At 43.0% G+C, this 26,746-nt stretch overlaps 1 long non-coding RNA gene across 1 annotated transcript in view; it reads left to right on the top strand.

The window, feature by feature from the left end:
- The window catches only part of LOC139022891 (uncharacterized), a 96,494-nt gene that overhangs the window by 54,597 nt on the left and 15,151 nt on the right, over window positions 1-26,746 (top strand). The window contains exon 2 of the long non-coding RNA XR_011473961.1: window positions 3,593-3,656. This is a non-coding gene — a long non-coding RNA (uncharacterized lncRNA). The remainder of the gene's footprint in view (window positions 1-3,592; window positions 3,657-26,746) is intronic.

Raw genomic sequence — 26,746 nt, 5'->3', positions numbered from 1 at the left:
GCTGAAGATTTGTTTTTCAGTGCTTAAACGGGTTTGATGGCTTTGTTTTTTAACCTGCAACCCCCCTTGCTTCAAAGGCAAGGGAGCACAAAACAGACCTGTTGCCTGATCTGTAGCCTATGTTAACCACACGTAAACAAACGTGGATCTCTACAGCAGATCCATATGCGGTACAGTCCTCTCCTCAGCCTGCCCCAGTCAGAGGACAGGACAGTGTGAACCTTCATCTGGATTAACCTGTGGGCTGTATATTTCCTGTCATGGCTGGAGGCAACATCAAATGAGTGGTGATAAGGGTGGACTCTTGGTTTGAGACATAAATAACACTGTCCCTTGTGAGCCTTTGTGAGCCTTTGGAGAATAAAACGGCTGATATTATCTTCCCCCAAAGCTTAGGCTGCCTGTAGCGCAGGCTTGTTGTGAAGATTAACAAACCGTGTAAAATAAAAAATAAAAAAATAAAATTATGTTTAAAATTTCACTCACAGCAAATGGCATGCCTCAGACGTTTGTGAAAAATGATGATAAGTATGTTCATGTTATGGGTAAATTAGTCTTTCACCAGAGAGGCATTTTGTAATGACTATCTCACTCACATCATGCATTAGGCTCTATCAACATAGTCATCTTTAAACCGTCTTGGGATATTGTTTTTGTGGTTCAGATTAATTACAATTAGATAAATGCATTAAATGTCCAAGTCTAATGGTTTCCTATCCCCTACGTTTGACCCATTTTTCCCTCCCTGATTCTCAACTATTTCAAATTACTGTCTGTCTGTCAGATTTTTCACCCCTGTCTGGTTTATGATGGTATATTCCATCCCAGGGGAAACTGTTTTTTCCTCCCTGGTCTCATTTGAACTTTGACCCTGGCCTCCTGCCTCTCAGGATATGAGATGACCCCTCAGTAGGGGTGAGGGGCGTGAGGGAGGGGTGAGGGGGATGTTTTGGACCAGAGTCTGTGTGGTTAATGGCGCTGGGAGCAGATGAGGCCCTGGCTGGGCCCTGCATGGCCCTTTGTTTGAGCTTCTTATTAATACTGAGGTTATTATTAAAGTCTGGCCCGGCCCCAGCGACAACACTGACTTACCCATTAGCTGACGGACTGACTCAAGTCATTAGAAATGATAGAGACTAAACCAAATGTAATTAACATTTGTAATACATTGGTTGAAGTTGTATGCTTGACTTGTCGGTGTCATACTGAGCTTTAACGGCAGCACTGACAATGATGACAGCATTATGTGTTGTGTTGTACTTCTCATCCATTTGTGTTGTCCCTATTTGACATTAACTTTTATCATCGTTCCCATGTTACTACATGTTACTAGACAGGCTGGGAGATATGAAGTCAATATAAATGTACCTCCTAAAAGATAATAAATAATTTGGCTTGGTAACCTCTCCCCTTCCTCCATCTCTTCCTCCCACCACAGACAGTCAGTCAATCCCAGACAGTCTCAGGCTCTCAGCGTATGTGTTTTTTAATCCTTACCATAGGTAAGGAAGCATGGCAGATTCTCAGCACTTTTGATTGAAGGCTATATTATGTGGGGGAACATGTAAAAGAGGCTTTTGGGCATAAATTAGAGCTCCTCCATGGTGTATTGCTGGCTCTATGTGAGCCAGAGGGCCATGTTATATGTGTGAGTTATTGCCTTGAACCGCGTGACTCCTGTGTGTGTGTACTTCTACTGTACGAAAGAGGGTCTCGTGGCCAAAGTGTGTGTGTGTGTGTGTGTGTGTTTTTTCCTACTGTACCAGGGCCTCACTGAGTTTGTGAGAGAGCAAAAACTGGAGAAACATTGCACACTGTTTTTGATTCATGGAATGTTTACAGGAGAGATCCAGCAACATAGGATAGTTTGACTTTATCTGTACCTTTCCTGTATGTTCCCAGCCACAGCAGCAGGCTTGCTGTTTGTCATGATAGCTGGAACTAGAAATGCCATTTTACAACCTCGAGGATGAGAAGAGCTATATGAAGGACCAATGCCCAGTTAGAGACCAGCAGAGAAGACCGAGTATTATAGATGAATGTGAATGCTGGTAGATACTGTATATTCCAAGCAGTGTGTGTTTGCGCATGCTCAATGGGCAGAAGATGTAATCTGTAGAGCCCTTTTCATTTATTCTATCAAAAAGGGAACTGGTATATGAGGTGAATTGAAAGCTCCCACCATGAACATCAAATTGACTTTGGAAGGCTCCAGGCATTCCTGTTCGACAGCACATTAGCCCCGGCTACTCTCCACCTTGAGATGATGGGCAGCCTGCCAGGTAGGGGTTGCCATGACTCCTAACGCCACCCCTTCCCTCTGCACTCCCTGCCCCCTTGAATGTGCCAAATATTCGGGCAGGCTGGGCTGGCTAAGGTTTTGATTTAGACAAAAGATGTCTTAACAATGTCAGTAGAATGCTTTATGGGAATGCTGTGGCTTTCTGGTAGGAAATCATGTGACCTCCTCGGCCAAGGTTTTGTTATGGTGCCAGGAGGGAGAGAACGAGAGAGGGAGTGAAGGGGGAAACTTGGAATGCGATGCCAGCAAAAGGTTTTTATTCTTTATTTTTTGGGCTTTCTTTCATTCTTGTGTTTGCTGAGAAAATGGCGGACGGTGTGGAGCTGAAATGAACCCGACTTGCCAATGGAGCTGGGCACAATAACACAACTCAACTTTAGTATTTTTTTATAAATAATTTTGCATGGCACCCATGTCTCATAGCTTTTTGTTTCCTGATAAATCCTGCTTCCTATTTCTCTGTCTCCGGCTGGGTACAAAAGAACAATCCAAATCAAATAGAGATGTTGAATGTCAAATGGTTAGTAGAGATCTGGGTAAGTGGCACTGGTGCTGGCACAATTGCACTGTTCCATTCCATACCTGGCTTTGTCGCACTGCGGCCATGCAACCACAGCCAGGAATATTCTGATGTGTTGGGGAACGATGTAGTTGGCACCGTTAATGCTAGCTGACCGTGGCATGCTCCATTACACTGGCATCCCATTRGCCATGGCATCCCGTTCACCCGGGCAGATTTATACAGCTCCTTGCCACGATTTTCTAAATTGCTGTTGCTGTCTGAGCTAAGTTGGGCTAACCTATCCTCTCCTCTCGCCACAGCCTCAGTGCTGCATGCTGGCCAGGAGGAGAGGAGGACTGCCCCTGCATGTGTCTCTGTGGGAAGAGAATAGACGGGGAGAGATCTTCTCCACAACATTTTTATTCTCACTGAAAAATTGACTTCCATGCACATTTCCTATCTAGAGGGAACTGCTGAAGCATGTGATGCTTATGAGCGGCTGCAACTGTAAATGGAATCTGCTTTAGAATGGACAGAATACTATTGCAATACAATTGCCGGTACTATCAGGGTTTTTGTGAAGCCGTTCTCTCCGTCTTTTTCTTTCTTTGCTTTATTATTCACCAACACATTTATTTTCAGTCTGAAATATTGTGTGTTTAAAGATAATAATTTGTTTATATTGTACTATTGCTATTGATTTAGGAACCATGAAACTGTGCAGTAGGGTGTGGAACTGCTGGTTTTGAACAAGCCAATTAATGTTGTTACTTTCTTTGTGTTTTCAGAGAGGAAGAGAGTGAGAAATGAACATGGGTGACTCCTTACCCTGAAAGGCACACGATCAACAAGGTAAGTTACCTTCAGAAATAAGTTACCCTCTACAGTACATTGTGTTATTGTTTGTATCCTGAATTACCAAAAGCCAATGGCTGTTTCTTGAATTGTGGACCTTGGATTTGGCACAGACATTGTGTTGTATTCCTCTCCTCAGCTTGCCCTCTTTGTGCCATGTCTATAGGCCAGACAAAAAGCTATGGAGACATTCTTTGCCTTTGCAGTCTCACCTGTACATTCAAGCAATACATCTGTAGTTATTTAGGTTTTGTAGCTGTATTTGGTTTGATCTGACTTAGTTTGACAGGTACGGTATATTTTCAGATCATATGTGGGAAATTCTGCCATGCAGTTTTCGTCTGGCCCTTTCTATTGTGCTGTTCTTTTTCAATTCCTATGTTGTAGCCAACATCCCGTTGCTCAGCTCAAAACACTTCAGATCCTTATACGATTCAACACATGTAGCAGAATTGATCCACTCTGATTTAGATGGAACAGAGTTTTATTGTGTGGTTTATTGTCCTCACTGTATTGTTGATTAGGATAGTGTAAGGATGACATTATGGAGGAATTTGTGGACATCAACCTTATAACTGACATTATTTTTGATTTGACAGCCTGTTGCATGCATGGTACAATTGACTTCTCCACTTACATAAAGTGACCTATTAACAGAGTTGGGCCCCAGGTTTGTGGCATAGTGTAATGTATTTTTCAGTGTAATTTGACATATTTATTTTGATACTTTCCAACTAACCACTTGGCACAAACCCGTAGATCCGATCTTGTGGCGAATCTGACATCACAAGCTCCTCTCTGTGGGTCTCTGTCATTGTGGTGTGAACAACATCTTTTTTTAAATGGCAACTTTGATGCTCTTTATTTGTAAAATGACTAGTAATAGATATTTCCTGTCCTGTGGTGTTTAGGAGCTCCAATACATTGTTTGTGAGGCAGAATAGAACATTCTGATTATTATAACAAAGCCTGAACCAAAATGTTTCAGTGTTGTTTGATTTGATACCATTTTCCAACCTTTTGATGGTAATGGAAGCAACCTACAGTACAAATCAGAAGATTCGAGTGTTCTTGGCTTGCAAATAGCGGACAAGACAAGAAGAAGGCCTACTGAAAATGTGTGCATCCGGGTTGAGGTAGTAGGTTGTATGGTTTAGAATGACACCCTGGGAGTTAACGGTACAACCTTCTAGCTTTCCTTGGAGTACACTCATGACATCAAGCAAAAAMATGACCCTCATCATGTCTTTCAAAGCATAGCTTGGCTTGGTTTACATTAGCCAACTATTTTTGACGGCCATGATGTCAAAATCTCACCGTCAATGTTTTTTTCTCTGTGCACTATTTTAATTTAAGTGTGCATTTGTTTACACTCTGTAAGAACGTTTGTTGATCCTGTCGCTATGACTACAACAGGCTAGCTTGACTGGAGCTAACTATAGCCAACGTTAGCTTCTATSCTAACAGACTTTTATAAATTAAACTATGAAAACCTCATAAAAAAATATAACAACAGTTATATCATTACACTCAGTTTAACTTGATGATAACGTTTAAAATATTTTGTTTATCTGGTGCTTTTCTCTTCAGTTTTCTGCTCTCTCATTCAACTGACACTGACTGGGCAGACTAGCGCGAGACCCACTGTAGAGTGAGAGCGCGTGAAGCAAACCACTAGAGCGAGCGGCTCCCTCTGTGGTCCGAAACAGGCACAACACCCATTGACTATAAATACTGTAAATTATTACAACATGACAAAGATTAGGCTACCATATACACTACCGTTCAAAAGTTTGGAGTCACTTAGAAATGTCCTTGTTTTTTTTGTCCATTAAAATAACATCAAATTGATCAGAAATACAGTGTAGACATTTTTTAAGGTTATAAATTACTATTGTAGCTTGAAACGGCAGATAAAAAAAWTAAAAAAGGATTATCTACATAGGCCCATTATCAGCAACCATCACTCCTGTGTTCCAATGGCACATTGTGTTAGCTAATCCAAGTTTAGCATTTTAAAAGGCTAATTGATCATTAGAAACCCTTTTGCAATTATGTTAGCACAGCAGAAAACTGTTGTTCTGGTTAACGAAGCAATAAAACTGGCCTTCTTTAGACTAGTTGAGTATCTGGAGCATCAGCATTTGTAGGTTCGATTACAGATTCAAAATGGCCAGAAACAAAGCACTTTATTCTGAAACTCYTCAGTCTATTATTGTTCTGAGAAATGTGAGCTATTCCATGAGAGAAATTGCCAAGAAACCTTAGATCTCGTTCAAAGCTGTGTACTACTCCTTTCACAGAACAGAGCAAACTGGCTCTAAACCAGAATAGAAAGAGGAGTGGGAGGCCCCGGTGCACAACTGAGCAAGAGAACAAGTACATTAGTGTCTAGTTTGAGAAACAGACACCTCACAAGTCCTCAACTGGCAGCTACATTAAATAGTACCCGCAAGACACCAGTCTCAACGTCAACAGTGAAGAGGCGACTCCGGGATGCTGGCCTTCAAGTTGATTCTGAATGTATCAGAAACTTGCCTGTACTGGTATGTCAATTAATCAATATAATACCAACCAACCTCTTTTGACCTTGGGGGGTTTATTTATTTAATGCATTGTACTGCCATTGTACAATGGTAATGCACAATTAATAGAGATGGTACCATATGATAATTTGAGGCAATACCATGGTATTATTTAGGTGTACCATCATACTTCAAAGCTAAAACCATGGTACATTTCCATGATTCAAACTACCATGGTATAAGTGAAAGTACCATAGTTGTACCTTGGTACATTTTGTAATTGCCAAACAACACTACTGCCACCTTCTGGTTTGGAGTATTTTAACAGGCTTTGTGGCTGACGACTACAGGGTCTTTGCTGTGTATACACAAAAAAGATTGACTGCCGACACTGTTCAGAGGTGCTAATTACTCTCGGCTGGCAAACGGTAGACTATTCTACACTACATGACCAAAAGTATGTGGACACCTGCTCGTCGAACATCTCTTTCCAAAATCATGGGCATTAATATGGAGTTGGTCCCCCCTTTGCTGCTATAACAGCCTTCACTCGTCTGGGAAGGCTTTCCACTAGATGTTGAAACATGGCTGCGAGGACTTGCTTCCATTTAGCCACAAGAGCATTAGTGAGGTTGGGCACTGATGTTGGACGATTAAGCAGTTGGCATTCCAATTCATCCCAAAGCGTTAAAATTCATCCCAAAGGTGTTCCATGGGGTTAAGGTCAGGGCTTTGTGCAGGCCAGTCAAGTTCTTCCACACCAATCTCAACAAGCCATTTCTGTATTGACCTTGCTTTGTGTACTGGGGCATTGTCATGCTGAAACAGGAAAGGGCCTTCCCCTAACTGTTGCCACAAAGTTGGAAGCAGCAAATTGTCTAGAATGCCATTGTATGCTGTAACGTTAAGATTTCCCTTCACTGAAACTAAGGGGCCTAGCCCTAATCATGAAAAACAGCCCCAGACAATTATTCCTCCTCCACCAAACTTTACAGTTAGCGCTATACATTGGGGCAGGTAGTCTTCTTCTGGCATCCGCTAAACCCAGATTCTTCTTTCGGACTGACTCACAGATGAGGAGCATGATTCATCACTCCAGAGAACGCGTTTACACTACTCCAGAGTCCAATGGCAGCGAGCTTTACACCACTCCAGCCAACGCTTGGCATTGCGCATGGTGATCCTAGGCTTGTGTGTGGATGCTTGACCATGGAAACCCATTTCATGAAGCTACCGACGAACAGTTCTTGTGCTGACGTTGCTTCCAGAGGCAGTTTGGAACTCGGTAGTGTGTGTTACAACCGAGGACAGATGAGGACAACACTCGAAAGTCCCGTTCTGTGAGCTTGTGTGGCCTACCACTGAGCCGTTGTTGCTCCTAGACGTTTCCACTTCACAATAACAGCACTTACAGTTGACCGGGTCAGCTCTAGCAGGGCAGAAATTTAACAAACTGACTTGTTGGAAAGGTGGCATCCTATGACGGTGCCACGTTGAAAGTCACTGAGCTCTTCAGTAAGGCCATTCTACTGCCAATGTTTGTATGGCTGTGTGCTCTATTTTATGCACAGCAACGGGTGTGGCTGAAATAGCCGAATCCACTAATTGGAAGTGGTGTCCACATACTTTTGTATATATAGTGTATGTGTGTGTCCCTGCTCTTATACCCTTTCCTTTCTCTACACAGGCTCCTAATGGACCTTTCCTGCCAGTAGGCCCATGGTCAGTCTGCCTTTAGAGGCACAAAACCTTCAATTAGTGTTAGGTTGAAAAGTGGTGTATTTTTAGATGGTTGTTATCCACTCTGGTAGGGATGGAGGAATGACCAAACTGCATCAATCACACAGGGGATCTGTAATGTTAGACATCCACTGTATAGTATAACTCCAACCACAAAAAAGAACACCACAAACAAAGGCTTTTCCTCTTGTTCTTTTACTATCCATGAGTATATAGTATATTAKATGTATAACTGATTTATCTGCAGAAGGAATACAGTGAATGCACATTTCTTTATACTTAAAAAAAATCCATGATATGTTTTGCTATCGTGAATAGATCTAATTTAATTATTATTTTGTTAGAACAACCATTCACCATTTACTGCAGGTGCTGGATCTTACAGCAAGTGAATCTGCAATATGTCTTTCATGGCCTAATTCTGTCAAGCCATTCTGCTATTGCTGAAGTTCAATTTTCTCACCAAGACAATTGTGTGGTGGAACTTATTTCACACAATACCAGTTTCCCCTGGTTTCACATTGCTCCCTGAGCCATTTCTGTGTTTTTGTAGCCTCCATCGGTCAACCCAGGCAACACTCTCTCCAGTGCAGGCCAGGCAACACTCTCTCCAGTGCAGGCCAGGCAACACTCTCTCCAGTGCAGGCCAGGCAACACTTCTCCAGTCAGGCCAGGCAACACTTTCTCCAGTGCAGGCCAGGCAACACTCTCCAGTGCAGCCCAGGCAACACTCTCCAGTGCAGCCCAGGCAACACTCTCTCCAGTGCAGCCCAGGCAACACTCTCTCCAGTGCAGGCCAGGCAACACTCTCTCCAGTGCAGGCCAGGCAACACTCTCTCCAGTGCAGGCCAGGCAACACTCTCTCCAGTGCAGGCCAGGCAACACTCTCTCCAGTGCAGGCAAGGGCCTTGACAACCATTCTCCTGTGAGTTGAGCACTGAATCACGGCCATATTTTATGATGCCCAGATGGTTGGATGTAAACATCAAGTATGAAATGTAATAATCATAATAAATCTGAGATTCTTTGTTAAGCTGATTCTTTTGTTTCCGAAAACATCAGACATCACCCTCAGCTTTTACTATATATCTATTTGCGCTGTGGAATATAGTTCCAAGGTTCAGCCAGGTTTAGTGCCTTAAGGGGTTTAGTGGCTTGATTGTCTCACCTACCTACCTACTGTACCTGCTGGAAGCAAGGCTGTTCCCCAAATTGAATCAGCAGACATAGACTGCTGTAATGTTAAAACTGTCCAGCATTGGAACAGTTTATGTTTATATGTTTCCATGCACCAAGCCTTAGTTATGATCTATGGGCACTTATGTGACGGGGTGCAGTAGTGATGTGCGGTCTGGTCTGGGGTTTAAACCTGCTCCAGCCCAGCGTGGGCTGAAGTCTTTATTTACCTCAGACCCAGTCGGTTTGTCTACTAAAATCAGGGGCTCTGGCTCTCTCTCTCTCTCTCTGGCAGTGGGGCACAGCTTGTAAGAGTTGGATCAACACAAAGGAGAACAAAATGCATATGTGGATCAGTTTTATCTATCTACAGATTATTTCAAATTCAAACTGAATTTGAAATATACTGAAAGCAAGAGGGTGTTGCTGTAATTCCTCTCTTCGTCAGAGCACCATGTCAGTTTTTTTCTGACTTTGTTGATGGCTGATACTGTAATGTAAACCTCTCATATAGGGTCTTGAGTAAATACACCACTGTTATGATACTATTGTCTCTTTCACTTTACACTGTCAGTGGTTGGAAAGCAGTRTCTTCAGTCTAGAGTGGATATGGGCGTCAGATTGTCCCTCCAATTCAACCTTAGTTCTCAAACCTGCAATGGCAGCTTTATTCATACTTTGGGTTGCTATTCACGGCTATATTCCAATACCTGATATCACTACAACGAGACAAAGATGTTTTGACCAAGATGTCTTGGAAAAGACCAAAAGCCTTTCAAACACACTACTAAACCCATAAGGGACATAGCTTGACAGACATTGCCAGTTGCTAGGAGCACCCTGCTCCACCCACCACCACAGCTTTGCAGCAGTACCTCAGACAGCACAGCCTCTCTCAGCTGGTGGAGCCTCTTATCAACACGGGGAGCCCAGTGAAAGGGACTTAGCAGCTGTTAATTAGGGGCCAAACAAACGCAGAGTGTTATTAATGGGTGTTCAATGGCAGAGCGTGAGAGGCCTATAGGAAGACAGACTCATTGTAATGGCTGAAATGGAATTAATGGAACGGAATCAAACGTTTGGAAACCACATTTGACTCCGTTCCATTGATTTAATACGACCCATTCCAATGAGCCCTTCCTTCTATAACTCTTCACACCAGTCTCCTCTGATCTCCGTGTAGGCTCAACAACCAGCCTCAGATGGCTCACAATGCCAACAGGTTGACAGTGTGTTGTTTAGCCTGATCCTGCTAAAACCCTGGAAACCCCAGAAGGAATGGCATTTTATCTGTATGGTGCCTCTTAGCTGACTTTCCTGCTGGCGTGGGGTGGGATCTCTGTGGTGACTGCTCTGCTCTGTCAAAACAACAACTATAGTGGTACACCTCAGTCACTCAGTCTGTCTGGCCCTCTGGGGCTCTGGGGTCAGACTGAGTGAAAGGATATTGGTTAGGGTTCTGAATGATGTAAAGAACATTCAATTAACCATGTCTGAATTTCTGGAGGAGAACCAATATGAAATATATACTCTTAATTCCAGTGCAAATTTCTAGATCACTTTTTTGGTGATCCAACTCTCGAGTTTTTAAGAAACAAATTAAATMATGTTTTAGTATGTATTATACAAATATATGTTTTGCCATTTACAGTCAGGTATGCAAATAGCCTTGGTTGGGTTCATCCTGTTCCTTCTCAGGCCTCCATATAGTTATTGAACAGACTAGAGGAGCCAAGCTGCGTTGTGCCGGAGCACAGAGTTTATTTTAAGAGCTCTATTTTCCCCATCTTTCCTCACCTCTGAACTGAATGGTCATCCAGATGTAGCTAGCAAGCGAGGCTGAGGCGAAGGGGACCTGCTGCCTCAGCACTCCCTGCTCCAACTGGCCCAGTGGCCAGGCAGGGCTAGGAGTCATTGGTTCCAGCTGTGCTTCCATTTATGGGATGGTTGGACAAATAAATGATGGGATTATATAGGAGAGGGGAGGAGAGACGGTGGGGGAGGAGAGACAGTGGGGGAGGAGAGGTTCTATTTTCACTGCACTAACCAATCAAGGCCTGCTGAACAGAAAAGCACACAGACATAGAGCTCTAAAATAGGTCATTTAAATGATTTTACTGAAATTTTACTTCAGGATATATCCTGCATTCCAGGTCATGCTAGGCAGCATTTATTTACATAAATGTCATGCCAGGTGAAATTGTAACAATGGAATGTTTTCAAACCAAATGATATGGGGGATTAGGCATGTAATTGTCTGATTATGAAATGCAATTTATCATTACATAAAATTTTACATTTAAAAAAATTCTGTACACAGGAAGGAAATGGATGAATATCACAATCTCTCCAGGACCAGCTGCATTAGCAAAYGCATTGTTGACCTCTTGATGTCATAGTTGTAGAATAGTTGACCACTTGAAACATATTTTGAAGTGGGTTTTTTTAGCCTCTACGTGTGCATAAAAAAATAAACCCTCTTGTAATAAGTATATTGAGAATATTTTCAGTGAGTTATTGTTGGACATAATCCCCATACACATATACTGAATACAAATATAAACGCAGTATGCAGCAATTTCAAAGACTTTACTGAGTTTACAGTTCATATAAGGAAATCAGCAGTTGTACTTAAGTAAAAATACTTTAAAGTACTACTTAAGTAGTTTTTTGAGTATCTGTACTTTACTATTTATATTTTTGACAACTTGTACTTTTACTTCACTATGTTCCTAAATAAAATAATTTACTTTTTACTCCATACATTTTCCCTGACACCCAGAAGTACTCATTACTTTTGGAATGCTTAGCAGGACAGGAAAATGGTCCAATTCACGCACTTATCAAGAGAACATACCTGGTCATCCCTACTGCCTCTGATCTGGCAGACTCACTAAARACAAATGCTTCCTTTGTATTTATTAAGGATCCTTATTAGCTGCTGCCCCTGGGGTCCAGCAACATTAAAGCAATTATGCTATTTTAAATATGACATGACAAACCCCCTAACACCTTTCACAACACGATAAGTGTGTTCCCACAAGCCACTACTCTACTATCACATATCTACAATACAAAATCCATGTGTAGGTGTGTGTAGACTGTGTGTCTTATCATGTGTATGTGTGTCTGTGCCTGTGTGTGTCTCTTCACAGTCCRCGCTGTTCCATAAGGTGTATTTTTATCTGGTTTTAAAATCTGATTAATGTGGAATAGAGTTCCATGTACTGTAGCCATGGCGCTATGTAATACACTGCGCCTCCCATAGTCTGTTCTTGACTTGGGGATTGTGAAGAGACCTTTGGTGGCTTGTCTTGTGGGGTATGCATGGGTGTCCGAGCTGTGTGCTAGTAGTTTAAACAGTGGTGTAAAGTATTTAAGTAAAAATACTTAAATACTACTTAAGTAGTTTTTTGGGGTATCTGTACTATATTTTTGACAACTTTTACTTCACTACATTCCTAAAGACAATAATGTACTTTTTACTCCATACATTTTCCCTGACACCCAAAAATACTCGTTACATTTTGAATGCTTAGCAGGACAGGAAATTGTCTAATTCACGCACTTATCAAGAGAACATCCCTGGTCATCCCTACTGCCTCTGATCTGACGGACTCACTAAACACATGCTTCATTTGTAAATTATATCTGAGTGTTGGAGTGTGCCCCTGGCTATCTGTACATTTTTTATATATATAAATAATAATATGCTTAATATAAGGAATTTGAAACGATTTATACTTTTACTTTTGACACTTAAGTKTATTTTAGCAATTACATTTACTTTTGATACTTAATTATATTTAAAGCAAATACTTTGACTTTTACTCAAGTATTTTACTGGATGACTTTTACTTGAGTCATTTTCTATTAAGGTATCTTTATTTTGTATGAAAATGGGGTACTTTTTACACCAGTTGAAACAGACACCTCAGTGCATTCAGCATGTCAACACTTCTTACAAAAACAAGTAGTGATGAAGTCAATCTCTCCTCCACTTTGAGCCATGAGAGATTTACATGCATATTTTTAATGTTAGCTCTCCGTGTACATTTAAGAGCCAGCCATGCTGCCCTGTTTTGAGCCAATCGTAATTTTCTGAGGTCCATCGGTGGCACCTGACCACACGACTGAATAGTTGTCCAAGTGCTACAAAATTAGGTAATGTAGGACATGCCTTGTTGATAGTGTTAAAAAGGCAGAGTAGCGCTTTATTATGGACAGACTTCTCCCCATCTCAACTACCTTTGTATCAACATGACAGTTTACAATCCAGGGTTACTCCAAGCAGTTTAGTCAAATCAACTTGCTTAATTTCCACATTATTTATTACACAATTTAGTTGAGGTTTAGGGTTTAGTGAAGGATTTGTCCCAAATACAACTAATTTAGTTTTTGAAATATTTAGGACTAATTTATTCCTTGCCACCCATTTTGAAACTAACTGCAGCTTTTTGTTAAGTGTTGCAGTGATTTCACTTGCTGTAGTGGCTGATGTATGTAGTGTTGAGTCATCCGCATACATAGACAAGCTGGCTTTACTCAAAGCCAGTGTCATGTCATTAGTAAAGATTGAAAAAAGTAAGGGACCTGGACAGCTGCCCTGGGGAATTACTGATTCTACCTGGATTATGTTGGAGTGACTTCCATTAAAGAACACCCTCTATGTTATGTTAGACAGGTAACTCTTTATCCATAATATAGTAGGGGGTGTAAAGCTGTAACACATACGTTTTTCCATCAGTAGACTATGATCGATAATGTCAAAAGCCGCACTGAAGTCTAACGAAACAGCTTCCACAATCTTTTATCATGAATTTCTCTCAGCCAATCATCAGTCATTTGTGTCAGTGCCGTGCTTGTTGAATGTCCTTTCATATAAGTGTGCTGAAAGACTGTCAATTTGTTTACAGTAAAATAGGATTGTATCTGGTCAAACACAACTTTTACCAAAAGTTTGCTAAGGCTTGGTAAAAGTCTGATTGGTCGGCTATTTGAGCCAGTAAATGGGGTTTTACTGTTCTTGTGTAGCGGAATTAATTTTGCTTTCCTCCAGGCCTGAGGGGCATACACTTTCTAATAGGCTTAAATTAAAGATGTGGCAAATAGGAGTGGCTATATCATCTGCTATTATCCTCAGTAATTTTCCATCCAAGTTGCCAGACCCCGGTGGCTTGTCATTGTTGATAGACACCAATAATTGTTTCACCTCTTCCACACACTCACCACTCACTTTACGGAATTCAAAATTACAATGCTTGTCTTTCATAATTTGATCAGTTATACTTGGATGAGTAGTGTCAGCGTTTGCTGCTGGCATGTCATGCCGAAATTTGCTAATCTTGCCAATGAAAAAATCATTAAAGTAATTGGCAAAATCAGTGGGTTTTGTGATGAATGAGCTCTCTGATTCAATGAATGATGCAGCTGAGTTTGCCTTTTTGCTCAAAATTTCATTTAAGGTAAATGTCTGAGTGTTGCAGTGTGCCCCCGACTATCAGTACATTAAAAAAAACTAGAAAATGGTGCCGTCTGGTTTGCTTAATGTAAGGAATTTGAAATTATTTATACTTTTACTATTGATGCTTAAGTAAATTTTAGCAATTACATTTACTTTTGATACTTAAGGATATTTAAAGCCAAATACTTAAAAAATATATAATATATTCATATATTTACCTATTTTTCTCCCCAATTGGTAGCTACAGTCTTGTCCCATCTCTGCAACTCCCGTAGGGATTCAGGAGAGGCAAAGGTCGAGAGCCATGAAACACCGTACAGCTGGCGATGAAGTCAGCGTGCATGCGCCCAGCCGCCACAAGGTTGCTAGAGCGCGATGGGACAAGGACATCTCAGCTGTTCAAACCCTCCCCTAGCACTGTGATGCAGTACCTTAGTCCGCTGTGCCACTCGGGAGGCCCCGTACTTTTAGACTTTTACTCAAGTAGTATTTTACTGGGTGACTTTCACTTTTACGTGAGTCATTTTCTATTAAGGTATCTTTACTTTTACTCAAGTATGACACTTGGGTACTTTTTCCACCACTGGAAATCATTCAATTGAAATAAATTAATTAGGCCCTCATCTATGAATTTCACATGACTAGAAATACAGATATGCATCTGTTGGTCACAGCTACCTTAAAAATAGTAGGGACGTCGATCAGAAAACCAGTCAGTATCTGGTGTGACCACCATTTGTCTAATGCAGCGCGACACATCTCTTTCGCATAGAGTTGATCAGGCTGTTGATTGTGGCCTGTGGAATGTTGTCCCACTCCTCTTCAATAGTTGTGCGAAGTTGCTGAATATTGGCGGGAACTGGAACACGCTGTCGATCCAGAGCATCCCAAACATGCTCAATGGGTGACATGTCTGGTGAGTATGCAGGCCAAGGAAGAACTGGGACATTTTCAGCGTCCATGAATTGTGTACAGATCCTTGCAATATGGGGTCGTGCATTATCATGCTGAAACATGAGGTGATGGTGCGGATGAATGGCACGACAATGTGCCTCAGGATCTCGTCATGGTATCTCTGTGAATTCAAATTGCCATCGATAAAATCCAATTGTGTTCATTGACCGTAGCTTATACCTGCCCATACCATAACCCCACCGCCACCATGGGGCACTCGATGCCATACACGTGGTCTGTGTCTGTGAGGCCGGTTGGACGTACTGCCAAATTCTCTAAAACAACATTGGAGGCGGCTTATGGTAGATAAATTCAATTCTCTGGCAACAGCTCTTGTGGACATTGCTGCAGTTAGCATGCCAATTGCACACTCCCTCAAAACTTGAGACATCTGTGGCATTGTGTTGTTTGACAAAACTGCACATTTTAGAGTGGCCGTTTATTGTCCCCWGCACAGGGTGCACCTGTGTAAGACCATGCTGTTCAATCAGTTTCTTGATATGCCACACATTTCAGGTGGATGGATTATCTTGGCAAAGGAGAAATGCTCACTATAAACTTTTTGTGGGTGTGGACAATTTCTGGGATTTTTTATTTCAGCTCATGAAACATGGGACCAACACTTTACATGTTGKYTTTATATTTTTGTTCAGTGTACATACATGTACATGCAAATTCAGTTGATTCATGCTTTTGCCTGAGTGAGAGCCCTTTTAACAAGGTCATTTGTCTGCTGGTCCTGCCCTCAGTAAACACTAGAGACCTTGATAAAATAAAAACATGAAGGATTGTAGCCTGACACTGTTGTTACTAGCCAGACAGGCAGCTACTAGCCAGCTACACATCCCCCAGTTCATACAGCAGCAGCTTGTGATTTGGTGAAGTCTCTGCAATGCTGCTAGTATTTTTCCCCAAGGCGAGATATCCCCTTAATGTGATCAGTTTAGTGGCAAATGAATAATCATAACACATCCATGGCAGACGGGTGTCCCATTGATCTGTCTGGAGTCAGTCAGCCCCCCCCCCCCCTTTCCTCTCGGTCTACTGCTGCATCAGCCACTCTCCCCCATCGAAATGCTCTTGCCCCTTGACCCCTGGGATAGATCAATGGTATTGATCGAGAAGGGCAAGGGCAGGGTCCGCTGACTGGCCCCACCAATCCCCCCGTCCGTCCGTCAGCTAGTGTGACAAGACATGATCGTCATTAATGTCCCGCTGGCTGGCTGGGCCCCCCTTCCCCCACACACGCATCCCTGTCCCCCCAGTCAAGGACCATATCACCTCCACCCTACCGGACACCCTAGACCCACTCCAATTTGCTTACCGACCCAATAGGTCCACAGACGACGCAATCGCAACCACACTGCACACTGCCCTAACCCATCTGGACAAGAGGAATACCCATGTGAGAATGCTGTTCATCGATTACAGCTCAGCATTTAACACCATAGTACCCTCCAAACTCGTCATCAAGCTCGAGACCCTGGGTCTCGACCCCGCCCTGTGCACTGGGTCTGGACTTCCTGACGGGCCGCCCCCAGGTGGTGAGGGTAGGTAACAACATCTCCACCCCGCTGATCCTCAACACTGGGGCCCCACAAGGGTGCGTTCTGAGCCCTCTCCTGTACTCCCTGTTCACCCACGACTGCGTGGCCATGCACGCCTCCAACTCAATCATCAAGTTTGCGGATGACACTACAGTGGTAGGCTTGATTACCAACAACGACGAGACGGCCTACAGGGAGGAGGTGAGGGCCCTCGGAGTGTGGTGTCAGGAAAATAACCTCACACTCAACGTCAACAAAACAAAGGAGATGATTGTGGACTTCAGGAAACAGCAGAGGGAGCACCCCCCTATCCACATCGACGGGTCAGTAGTGGAGAAGGTGGAAAGTTTTAAGTTCCTCGGTGTACACATCACGGACAAACTGAATTGGTCCACCCACACAGACAGCGTTGTGAAGAAGGCACAGCAGCGCCTCTTCAACCTCAGGAGGCTGAAGAAATTCGGCTTGTCACCAAAAGCACTCACAAACTTCTACAGATGCACAATCGAGAGCATCCTGTCGGGCTGTATCACCGCCTGGTACGGCAACTGCTCCGCCCACAACCGTAAGGCTCTCCAGAGGGTAGTGAGGTCTGCAGAACGCATCACCGGGGGCAAATACCTGCCCTCCAGGACACCTACACCACCCGATGTCACAGGAAGGCCATAAAGATCATCAAGGACAACAACCACCCAAGCCACTGCCTGTTCACCCCGCTATCATCCAGAAGGCGAGGTCAGTACAGGTGCATCAAAGCAGGGACCGAGAGACTGAAAAACAGCTTCTATCTCAAGGCCATCAGACTGTTAAACAGCCACACTAACATTTAGCGGCCGCTGCCAACATACTGACTCAACTCCAGCCACTTTAAAAATGGGAATTGATGGAAATTATGTAAAAATGTACCACTAGCCACTTTAAACAATGCCACTTAATATAATGTTTACATACCCTACATTACCAATTCATATGTATATACTGTACTCTATATCATCTACTGCATCTTGCCATCTTTATGTAATACATGTACCACTAGCCACTTTAAACTATGCACTTTATGTTTACATACCCTACAGTACTCATCTCATATGTATATACCGTACTCTATACCATCTACTGCATTTGCCATGCCGTTCTGTACCACCACTCATTCATATATCTTTATGTACATATTCTTTATCCTTTACACTTGTGTGTGTGTATAAGGTAGTAGTTGTGGAATTGTTAGGTTAGATTACTTGTTGGTTATTACTGCATTGTCGGAACTAGAAGCACAAGCATTTCGCTACACTCGCATTAACATCTGCTAACCATGTGTATGTGACTAATAAATTTGATTTGATTTGATTTGATTTGATTTGATTTGAGTTACCTGCTCGCCACTAATGGTGCTGTCTGTCTGCCTGTATGTCTGTCTGTATGCTAGGCGTCCTTTGTTTGGATACCTGTCTGATTGATACTCGCCTGCCGCTTTGTAAGACACTGTTATCTGAATTCAGGCTTATCGTTAAATGGGTTGACGTGGTGTAATAGCGTTTTGATAGTTTATATTGGTTCTCAAGTCATTGTGTGCACTGCCTTCCTGTTAGTTTTTTTGTGTTCTTTGAGACTACAGTATTTCTGGGGTGTAAATCATAATACTTCTGTTATGACAGCGTTCTCTTTTATGTTAGTAGTGCATCATAGAGGTTTGAGGAGATGTACTTACTCTACCTTCCTGATACTTACATTCCTTCTTCCTTTAGATTTTTACTGGAAGACAAGGGTCATTAATGTTTATGACATTGTACACATGTTCTGTTTCCACGAATACCACGACCAACCATGGTTTTCCAAGATTTGCTACACAGTCTAGCCTAGAGAAATGGAGATGATAGGAGTATAGAGGAGGAGAAGTGGGGGGAGGAGAGGCGGGTCAATGCGTGTCGTCTAGTCTTGTGCATGTGTRMGYMGGGAGTGGCTCTGCGCTGATGGGAGTGGCTCTGCGCTGATGGGAGTGGCTCTGCGCTGATGGGAGTGGCTCTGCGCTGATGGGAGTGGCTCTGCGCTGATGGGAGTGGCTCTGCGCTGATGGGAGTGGCTCTGCGCTGATGGGAGTGGCTCAGAGATTGTGTGTGCGTGTGCGTGTGCGTGGCGGGGCGGTGGTAGCTCCAGACATTGCAGTGACACTGCTGTAATGAAGCTGATTGATCACCAGTCCTGTTGTACAGACTGCCGCCTCCTCTCCTCTCCCTTTCCTCTCTCCCTCGCTCCCACCTCCCCTCTCTCATACACAATAACTAGGGATGGGGGTTTGAAATTATTTTACTATTCGGAATAGTATCATGAATTTTGGTCGGATATCCAGATATTAGAAATAAATGTATTTATTTATTTTTTACTTACGTTTTTAACCTGAGCACTGCTGCACGAGGTACAGACTGGCACTTTTATTGTTACAGCTGCAGAACGGGCCGAGAGAGATGGGAGCGAGCAGACTATAGCTAGCTAGGCTAATTGACACCACATGCTGCGCATTCCCCCCAACCCAATTCAGATAAAACTACAGCCTACCTGTTTGTTGCTCTTTATAGCCTACTCCTTCAAATTTCAAGAGGAAGATAATGTAATAATACATTTCTGTGTGTAGAGCGCCAGAGTGATTTCTCTGAAGGATCTCTGCATTGCAGCAAAGCCGAGACTTGGGGGTTTCGCAGTGTGAATTCAGGGCTCCAGGCATAAGTTACATAAGCGGTCGCCGACAACAATATATCAATACAATTTGAAACTCTTACTGTTGAGAGTTATAATAGTATAATACACAAAGTGCAAGTTCGAAATTTGGTTGTGCATCAGCAGTTTTTATATTGTTATATGTCACTCACTGACAGTCACTTAATTAGCCATGTCAGCTAACAATGTTTAGATTGGTAAGTTAGTTTAGCCAGTTATCTAGTCATCATGGCCAAATACCGACAAGGCACACAGGGCACGTGCCCAGGGGCCCTGACCTCCAGGGGGCACACATTGATTTTGTTAGTCACTCTCACTCAGGTATCATCAACATGGCATAAGTCATAGCAAAATGTGTAGAATTGTAAGGTGCAGGGAGCTTTAAAACTGGAGAAAAAAAATCTCTCCACCCCATGGCAAAATGAGTAGAATTTCAGGAAATTTGCTTTYAAACAGCTAAAATGTATCTCTGCCCCATGCTAAAATAAGTAGAATTTTATGAAATGTGTTTTAAAATTGCAACATATTCTTTCTTCCCCATGGAAAAATGTGTAGAATTGCAGAAAAAAAAACGTTTAAATGTTCATTTTTCTCTCCAAGAGGGAGGCCACTAAAAATGTTTGCCCGCTTGGTGGGGAGGCCCCCGATCCGAATCTCGCTTAGGGCTAAAAAGGCTAGCACATAATCAATCAATGATAAAATGTGCAGTCCCCCTTCTCTGTCGCACGGGGTCGCGACCCTAATCCATCTGGGGTGTTGAGGGTGATAGGTCAGGGGCTCTGAGATTAGGACGCGCCGTCAAGGTCAGATCTCACTCAGATAGAGAAAAAAGAACCCATGGTCTGTTTTCTTTGTTTTGCTCTGTCTTATGACTTAGTTCCATTTGCTGTGCCTCGTATCAACACTTTAGTGTTCATTGTATTTTACCAAGTGATGACAGACTGTGCATAAAATAGCCCCTCAAACAATTGTTATTTAAATAACCTCAACTTAAATAAAGATAATTTCATTCATCATCTTATCATCAAATGTGTAAGATGAGTAAGGTCTGTGGAATTTATTCTACCTTGGGATGAGGAGGACAGTGAAGGGGATCTTAAGGGGATAGATAGACGGGCTGCTAGAAAGAGAGAAACTAGATAGAATACTTCAGGTTAGGTTTAGCCACTTCACTCCGAAACCTGTCCAAGCAGAAAATCTCACAAACAGCCCTGCCCTGTGATTTCTGTGTCATTTAGCATCTATATACATGTATATCTATTTAATACTTTTATAAAGCTATTATGCTATTCTTTGTCTGGTCTGACTGGTGAACTACAGTGCTGTCGGACTGCATCGTCTGTCTGTGTGCATGCTTCAATGCTTCGGTCACAATATTGTGAAAGTGTCAGTGTTTTTGATTGTGTCTGTGTTCAGTTTTGGTGTCTGTGTCATTCTGTCTGCACTCAGTCTTTCTGTGCCTATCTTGTGTGTTGGGGGACTGTGACAGTGTCTGTCTCTGGTATGTTATTTGTGTCAGTTTGCTTGTTGTTTATGTTTTGTCTACGACTGTGTCTGTGGTTGTGTCTGTGTTGTGTGTCAACATGTCTGTGTTGGATATGTACTCTGAGTTGTGTGTCAGTATGTTAGTGTCTCTAGTGTAACAGCATGAGCCACTATAGGGCGTCCTCCTCCTTGGCCAACCCACCAGGCGGCTGGCTGGTTGCAGTGTGTTTGTGCTCCTTAGGAAAGAGAAGGAATTGATCAGCAGAATGGGTGGAACGTGTGCGTCGGCAGAGGCTGTATGGAGGGAGTGAGAGAGAGGGAGGGCTGTCGCTGCAGACTCCCATTGCCGTAGCGTAGTACAACACTCTAGGCGAGTGAGCAGCCACAGACAGGAGTCACAGACAGCCAGATGAGCAGACAGGTAGAGACCTGGGGATGGGGAGAAGAGGAGGGGTGATGGGAATAGGAGTTGGCCAGTGTTTTGGGAGACAAAATGTTTTGGCGTCACCGTTTTCTCCCGATGGCCCTGTTGTCACCTTGGTGTTAGTCTTGGACCTGCGTGGGGAAAAAACTGGATAGATGACAGTGTCACGATGCGGCTGAGATCCTGGAGCCTAAGGCGGAGGTGGGGGGTGATGAGATGGAGCTGATGATGCAAGCGGTGAGGGAGGGGGAGGGGGTGGAGAGGCGTCCCACCTCACTGACCTGCGTCTGGCTCAGCCACCGTGGTCTCAGCATCTCCCTTTCTGCCTTTCCTTTGCTTTCTTTATGCCTGCTCTTTTTTTATCCTTTTCTTCCTCATCCTCCACTCAAAGATGGATGACAAAGGCATAGTCGGCACAGAGACGGAGGATTGTGCGAGGCGTGCAGCAACAAAGACAGCACTTGCGTTTCCGGAAGCTTCCGCTTTACTCTGTGTTCCCCTGAGTGAGGCATCTATCGATCTAATTATTAGTGGGAGGAGTTATGGGGCTATAGTGTACAAATGACATTTGGTTGCAATGTGGTGCGTTGTTAAGATTCATGACAGGGCAGTTTGCTTTCTTTCATGACAATGATGATTGTGTGTCTGGTTACCACAGCCTGTGACTGTACTCTGTGTGTGTCTGAACTCTGTCTGTGATGAGAGGACTGAGATGACTGAATGTGGCTTCTCTCGCTTGGCACTGTGGCGGTGACAACTTATTTCTGTACCGTGCAGAGCTCGCCACCATGGCAGTGGGGCGAGGGGGATTGGGTGTAAGCAGGGGGAGACTGTTAGCAGTAGAGACAGCAGTGTGTGTGAAGGGGGGAGGGGGGTGCAGTTAGAGGCGTGGAGTGGGGGAGCACGAGTTCTGGAAGATGCTCTGCTCTGTGTTTCTTTTGTTATTATCTTACTCTGGTTAGTATCGCTTTTTACCTGCCACTTCCGCAAAAGCTGGTCAGCCAAGAGAGTGGGGCGGCGTCACGTAATGATACATTTTCTTATTATTTCATTTATGACTGAGGCTATCCGTGGAGGGGGGGGTTAGAGTCTCCGGTCACCCCCGTAATGGAAGCCCTCAGACTGGGGCCGTCAGGTGGTCAGCTCTCCTCCCTGGCGGTGGCTGTGGTGATCAGCAGTGGTCAGTGCAGGCGACGGGTTGGAGGGTCCGGTGCAGTGGTCAGCACTGGGGCCATTCATCCCAAGGGGGAGAGGGAGATGTAGACTGATGATCCGCGTGCATGTCAACGCTCAGAGGACAAAGAGGCAAGACTGTCTGCCTGGCTGGGGGGCTTTCCTCTGCTAGCACAAAGGCTAGTTAGCGCAGAGTGCTGGCTCGCCTGTCTGAGGCTGGCTCTGCCCTGCGACGTGGAAAATGTAACTCTGATCGTCTCTAGCGAACCTTATTCCTCTCTTTTCCTCTCTTTGACCTCTCTCATATCTCCTTCTTCATCTTTGTCTCTGCTATTATTATCTTGTTGCTGTGGTGTTACAGTTTATTGTGTTTGTGGCGTTTGTGTGTTCTGATACGTCTGTCTATGCCTTTCTTTGTGTGCGGACCATTCAGCTTATCTTTTACTTGAGCTCTCTGAAATGAAGGAATAAGTTATCTGCAGTGAAGGAGGGGATAAATAGGGATTTTTTTCTTCCACAGCAGGCGACTGTTGTTTGACGAAGCCTTTTGGCACATTACCCAAGCGGTCAGAACGGACAGGACACTGGCCAGACAGACACGTGGAGGTGGTTTTGGGGCAGGAGGGAGGCACCAAGGGGTGGTGGTAGTGAGAGAAGGGTGCCATGCTGCTCACACCCCTGTCCGACTGACTGACCGTGTGCGGCTCCTCAGTGCCAGGACCCTGTTGTACTTCTCCTGCTCCCTGAGACCCTAACTTGTGAGCTCTCTTCATGAAAAATCACGGGTTAGGCTCTTGGGACGCTGGCGGAGGGCACGAACGACTACAGTAGCAACCCAATGTGCCTGCCAAGGGTGGAGTCGGGATGGAACAGCTGCTGACATCAATGTTACACACATCAGGATGTATGGGGAAAGGGAGGAAGTGGAAGACAGAGAGAGAAAAGTGGGATGAGGAAGGGGGACCGAAAGAGAGCATTGTTGGTAGTGAAATGAAAACGTAGGTTTCTTTCTTGATGAGCTTTACTAACGATTTAGCACTCGCTCACATCCCTATGTGTACAATGTATGATCGCCCTTACAGTGGGTCCTCACTTAGTAGTTGCGTCATATCGCGATACACTGCGGTATGCCACGGTACGGTACTGCACGTTACAGTGCGTGACGTCATAGTATTTTGCTGTCAGCCACTGCTGCCATTAATGCTTGTGCGAACCATCAGAGGGCATCTTTGAGCACATCTACTCCAGCCTGGCGTGCCTACAGTAAGACTACAAAATAAAGCCATGTTGTCCACAGTTTTATGAGTTTAACCTTCTGAATTATTATATTGAAGAAAGATTTTTTTCTTTGTTTTCTATTTGTCTACTGTAATGTAGCCTATATTTTATTATCTTAAATGATTGTCAGGGGCTCCCCTTTCATCAAACCTAATGTGTCAAAATAATATATAATTTTGTGACAAAACTGCATAATGGTATTCGCTTTATGAAAACTAGTCACTGCAAATGATGCAGAGTAAAATAGGCTACTTGTTACGGGAGAGGAGGACGCTGCAGCGGGAAAGAGTCATAGCCCCTAGTCTGTATAAAGTGAGTTTCTGAAACAGAGTCATTCTTTGCTGATGCGAAGAAGAAACTGAATGAAAGAGAGTACAGGGAGGAAAAACCGACAGGCAAGTCATCTGTATGGGCCTCATTTACGCACATTGTGGATACGGAGGGGGAAAGGGTTGCCCATATTTTCAAGACCTGAGCTATTTCATTTATTTTTTATTTATGAAATTACTAGTTTATTTAGGCTATAAATGTCTTGGTACTTTGTAAAGTTCATGGTGTCATTAACCTTAACAAGGATCCCAGGACCAGTGGAAGCAAAATAGTCCTATAACATCGAAGATCCACCACCATATTTGACCGTAGGTGTATGAAGAACTTTTCTGCATATGCTTTCTTTTTCGATGCCAAAGATCTTGGCCATGTCAGATGACATCAAAATAGAACCCTTGGCCACGCACACCAGTGGTGGGTTTGGTGTCGAAAATCGGAAGCATATGCAGAAAAGTACCTCATACCTACAGTAAAATATGGTGGTGCATCTTTGTTATGGGGCTATTTTGCTTCCACTGGTCCTGTTGGCCCTTGTTAAGGTCAATGGCATCATGAACTTTACCAAATACCAGGACATTTTAGCCAAAAACCTGGTTTACCGCCGACAGATATTCCAGCAAGACAAAAACCCCAAGCACACATCAAAATCCACAAAGAAATGGTTAATTGACCACAAAATCCAAATTTTGCAATGGCCATCTCAGTCTCTGGACTTGAACCCCATTGAAAACCTGTGGTGTGACATGAAGAGGGCAGTCCATAAGCGCATGAAGGATATCAAGGATCTGGAAAGATGATGATCTAAGATCCCTCCTAATGTGTTCTCCAAACTCATATAATTTTTTGAATTGTTTTTGAGATGTATTTGATTATTTGTTGTATTAGTATAAAAATTATATAATTTCACTTTATTTGCATGCATTATAGCTCAGTATTTGTATTATTTATTTCCAACAGTCTTTTTTTATCATCTTTATCAATTGTGCCAATAATTATGGACCTGACAATATAGCAGACAGATATTTCTTCAAGTTCATCTTTCAATGATGTATAAAGTCATCTGAAAGCATGCTTTAATTTGACCCTCCCTGTAACTGCTTTATGATGTGAAACTAAATTGATAGAAATAAGTTCCCCTGAAGACTCAATTACATGTTAAGAACCACAACCCAGCAAACCTGAACTTAGGAATAACAATACTCTTCAATTACTCTCCAATTGGAAACATTTGCTTTCATCAATGTTAACTGTATGAGACAAAGCGTTTTTTTTTAAATAAACCGTTTTTATGAATTACTGTGTTTGCACTATAAATTATACACTATATGGAATTATAATACACTTTTGTTCAGCACATAACATTGTTTATCCATGTAAACAGTTTACCATATTGTTTTCTAAATTGGTTTTATTTATTTACCAACATTATATATAAAGATCTACAAGATTATTATGGAAACTAGGTGATGTTCAAGCAGTTTACCTATATATTATAATAAAAATAAAATAAATTAAGTATTTTGCATTGCATAGTTGATGAATTTCTAGCCCTCACTTATTTCAGTCATGTTTCATACATGTGTAAAGGCTTTTTAAAAACCTTATTCCATGTCAAATTATCGACTTCCTTGAAATAAAGGAAAGGCCCTCAGGAATTCATCTTAATTCAGGGAGATGGAGAAGATTTCAGATAGGATGTCAAATGAAAACACCTTATATGTCGCTATACAAAATCAAATAACTTTTGACCAAGACAATCCAATTACAAACTCATACAAATTCCCCCTGTCCTTAACACTGATCTCACTGTTAAAGAGGTGTAAATTCATTCACCCTCACAGCTGACCTATTTTTTTTAAACTTTCTGCTTTTCCCGATGCAGCTTGCTTTAATAAAAAACACATTTCTGCTAAATTACCCACATTAGAAATGCAGTTTCAAAACAATTGATTTTCTCTCTATGCCCGCTCTCTCTCTCTTTTCTCTCTCTCTCTCGCTCTCTCTCTCACACACACACACACACACTCACTAATTATGTTTTTTCCCTATCTACTCCCTGTTTGGTGTTCATAGTGAACAGTGCTGATGCCAACTAATCAGTCTGTGTCTGTGCCACAGAGCCCCCAGCAACAGCTAAAGGAGTGAGTGCCATGCCCCCATGAATACCAAGCAGTCAGACACGACGCAGCGAGTGCAGAGCTGGTGCCCACAAAACAGTTAGACAGTTTTATTAGGATGTGTCTGACACGTGGCGAAGCCTGGCAGGCACGGAGGCAGCT

This window comes from Salvelinus sp. IW2-2015, linkage group LG23, assembly GCF_002910315.2.
Source record: "Salvelinus sp. IW2-2015 linkage group LG23, ASM291031v2, whole genome shotgun sequence".
Taxonomy (NCBI): domain Eukaryota; kingdom Metazoa; phylum Chordata; class Actinopteri; order Salmoniformes; family Salmonidae; genus Salvelinus; species Salvelinus sp. IW2-2015.
This window is presented reverse-complemented; position numbering and strand designations above follow the sequence as displayed.